The sequence below is a fragment of the Rhineura floridana genome, chromosome 10 (genome assembly GCF_030035675.1).
Source record: "Rhineura floridana isolate rRhiFlo1 chromosome 10, rRhiFlo1.hap2, whole genome shotgun sequence".
NCBI classification, from domain to species: Eukaryota; Metazoa; Chordata; class Lepidosauria; order Squamata; family Rhineuridae; genus Rhineura; species Rhineura floridana.
In genome coordinates this window covers 50,753,760-50,757,755 of record NC_084489.1, presented here as the reverse complement: position 1 = coordinate 50,757,755, position 3,996 = coordinate 50,753,760, and the positions used below count along the sequence as shown (strand labels likewise).

General features: G+C 41.2%; 1 protein-coding gene across 1 annotated transcript in view; it reads left to right on the top strand.

Annotated features, from left to right (window-relative positions):
• The window catches only part of UMAD1 (UBAP1-MVB12-associated (UMA) domain containing 1), a 53,518-nt gene that overhangs the window by 349 nt on the left and 49,173 nt on the right, over nt 1–3,996 (top strand). The gene's annotated exons all lie outside the window — the stretch shown is intronic.

Sequence of the window (3,996 nt, the reverse complement as noted above, 5' to 3'; positions counted from 1 at the left end):
GCTTTGATGGCTGAGACCGTTATATCCGTTGAGAACGTGTTTGGGATATGCGCATGCGCGTTGCTTTTTTTTGGGAGGGGTACTCTGGAGCGGCTACGTCAGCTTTTCTCGTCTGATGGGCGGAGCTATCCATGCCAAAGAATTTGCGTAGTTGGGACAATGATTCTTTTTTCTTTGTAAGGGGCGGAACTCCCCTGAATCCTTTTCTTTAGGTGGGGTTGATTGCTTTTGGCCATAGATTCTGTAGAGCTACGGGATGACTTTACATTTCGAAAGACTTTCGATCTGGTCTTGCGTGTATAAATTAACGTCTGAACTGGCAAAGCATGGAAAATAGTAGTGACAAGAAGAAAACTACGCCTAGCATCTGATTAGGAGAATCTTAGATGATTGTTTGAGTTTTAGTTGATTGATTAACTAAGGAATTAAATTTGCATATGTAAGAATGGGCCTGTAGAAAATGTGCTTTCTTTGTTTCTAGATGGCTCGTGCATGTATTGTATCAGTCAAGATTGGGAATGCCTCTTCTAAAAAGGCAGTTTTTGTAAATTCTTCTAATTTTTTTACATTGCTGGCCTATTAATCGGAGTCACCTTTTAAAATTAGTCACAATGTTTTTAATCAATATAACCAATTAAAATATTGCATGGCAAGAAACACATATCTTCACATTTAGAAAAATTACAGCAGAAGTAGCTCCTGGAATCAATTGTGCTTTAAACCTTACACTGCTTAGATGAGTAGATCACTTGTGTAAGCTGTGAGTTATGGATTGGATCGGTACAGTAAAGTCTTGGAGGTGGTCACACATTACTGCATCTGACTAACCCCAGTAATAAACTGTTCACCTGAGCAAAGTACTGATATGAACAATGTAGCATCTGAAGTGAGGAAGCACAAATGATTACAGCAAAGACTTCTCTGATTAGAAAAACTGCAAGATGCATTTTTCCTTATCCCTGGCTTTAATCTTCTGTGTCTCATCACCTTTGACATTAATGTATACATGGAAAACCAAACAGGAGATATCTCAAAACAGCCTCAGCACCAGAGCTTAAAGACAGTTTCTTGATTGCTCTAGGCTCAGTTCAGCTCTTGAATCGGGATTCAAACCTTATTCTTTGGAAGTAAATGCTGTTGAAAACAATGGGGGTTATTGCCAAATACTGGTACAGCGTATGCCTAACAACCACTTTAAGAAATAGATGGAAAGCGCCTTATTTCCATTGATATGAGATACTTTTTGGCCCATCTGCAGTAGCTTGTGGTCAGATATTTCTGGTTCCTGGTCAACACCACTTAACCCCAGGAATGGCAACCCCAGGTACCTCTACCCCCTCGCCAAATTCCCCACTGCTGCCAGGCCACTGCCTTGCTCACCTGATGCCGGCCTGCCGTACTGCCGTTCACACACACACATCACTTGTGCACCTCATGGCCACCTGCCATGCTTGGCCTCCTCACTCACTTGTTCTTCCGTGCGCCTGGCACACCCCTGAAGCATTCACATTAGTTTGCAGTGCCAAATGTCTGTGGCAAAGGAAACTGCAGTGTGATGACCTGTAGTGTGACAATTTTTTACATTTTTTAACTCACACTCCTAACTTTGTGTTTGTGTGTGTGTTTGAGAGAGAGGGAAATCCTCACACATAACTATATATGTGAGACGTACTATGTAGGAATTTTGTAGCCTATGGAGTGGTACTGATCTGGTGACATAATAGATTCCAGTTTTATTTATTTGTTTTGTTTGTTTCTCTTATTTATTGTGCAACAATGAACTGTGATAAAAAGTTTTCAATTGCCATATTCTGTCTCGGTGATTGCAACCCTACCCTACTCCCCCAAAACCGTAAAGCTCTTTTCATGATTATACTGTTTGACTCAGGAAGACATTTACATTCTGATCTAGTTCTAGTTGTGCTTCAGAGGGCTTTCTTTTTTGTGGCTAGTTGTGCCAGAACATGGATGTGCATTCAAATGCCCGTTCGATTAAATGCAGTGTTGTGCAGATAGTGTCCCAGGAAGGTGAAATGTTAGAAGCTGCCGTATACTGAGCCATACTGTTGGCCCATATCACTCAGTATTGTCTACACTGACTGGCAGAGGTTTTTCAGGGTTTCACATGATTCTTTCCCAGCCCTACTTTGACATGCCTGGTGTTCAACCTGGGACCTTCTACCACCAAGCTGTGTTTTCTTCACTGAGCTGTAACCCCTACTGTATTTATATCCAGTTTATGTTACTTGCTCCATATCTGGCAAGTACTTAGGAAGCACACCTTCATAGTTCAGATGCTTTCATCCTTTACAAGAGCAGTCCCTCTAGCAATGGTGGAAAAGGCCTTTCTGGATGGCATTTCATTTTAAGCATCCGCTGTAGCAGTAATGGGGAAAGGAGACTACCCCCTTAATTGTTGTAAACTGCCCAGAGAGCTTCAGCTATGGGGCAGTATATAAATGCAAATAATAACAATAATAATAATAATAATAGTTTCAGTGGTGCAGAGGAACATACAGTGGAGGATGGGGATCAGCCTAATGGGAAGGAAGTAATACAGGATGTGCGCCTACCTGATTGCTGAAACTAACCCCCTTGTCATTAAGAAGAGTGGAAGGAGTGGATTGATTTGATCATGAAGGAGGGCCTGTAGCCTGCCAGTTCCTATCTGGCCTGCCCAGACAAAGTCCCAGCATTTCATTTTGGGGCTATAACTTGGGTGTGGGGGGCTGTGCTGGCTGAGGGGAAAAAACCAATATCATTTCACCCCATGCCAGGACTTTAGGTGCTGTCCTATATCTTCTACCTCCACATCTGCAAGGAATGCCTTCCGATTGCAGCACTATCTTCATTCTTACTAAATGGTAATGAATGTAATGCTAAATGCAATAGTTTACATTTTCTAAAATCAACAGCATTTATAGTAGAATTTTTTTTAAAAAAATGGGGAAGGGCTATGACTCAGTGGTGGAACATCTGCTCTGCATGCAGAAGGCCCAAGGTTCAATTCCAGGCATCTCCAGATAGAACTGGGGATGTTTTCTATCTGAAACCCTGGAGAACTCTTGCCCACCAGTGTAGCCAATACTGAACTGGTGGACCAATTGTCTGATTCAGTATAAGACAGCTTCCTATGACTAGTAAATGGACACTCCTTAGTTGACAAGAATTGCCCACCATTTGAGGGAAGAGTACATCCAGCACCCTCTCTGTCAGTATTGTTGAGGAAAAGGCGAGAGACACACAGACGTACTCACACACTTTCTACAGAGGTAAGGAGTTTTCTGTGATGATGAAATTCCTTTTGCATTTAGGCCCCTGGTATTGTCCACATGTGGAGATTTTATTTGGCAAATACATGGAGTGATGTACATGTAGGAATGATGTTACACTGAAAACTCACTGGTTTCTGAGAGGGAGAAAATGATATTTTGGCAGGCATCTGTTCTTAGTGGGAGAGATTTTTATCTTTTATTTACTGTGTCTCCTTTCAGTATTTGTGTGGGAATAAGCATTCCATCTGAGAACCACATGGCACCAGATGTATGCAAAAAGAAAACAATCTTACAGAAGAAAGAGTTTTGTTTCTTCCAACAGACATGTAGGCTGTTTTGATTACAGTATTATTAGAAAAAGGGCTGATGCTAGAGTATTGCTTTATGATAATGGACAACACCTAAACCTATAACAAGAAGCTTTATGATCTAAATATTTATGTTTATGAGGTTGGGTGGGACTTTTAGTGTGCTTTAGCACAGCTATGCAGAAACCCAGTGATCTGGTTATTGCTGGCAAGTAAAAGTGTGAGTTCTTCTTTCTTAATAAAATAAAATAAAATTAACAAGTACGTAACTGCAAAAAAAATTCTCCTTCCTAGCGTAGTAAACTAAGGAAGAAGAGTGCCTCATAGTCAAGTTCAAGAAGAGTGCCTCATAGTCGAGGTTTTTTTGGAAGGAAGGGTTTTGGAAGTACATGCTTAGAGTTGTTGGAAGCGAA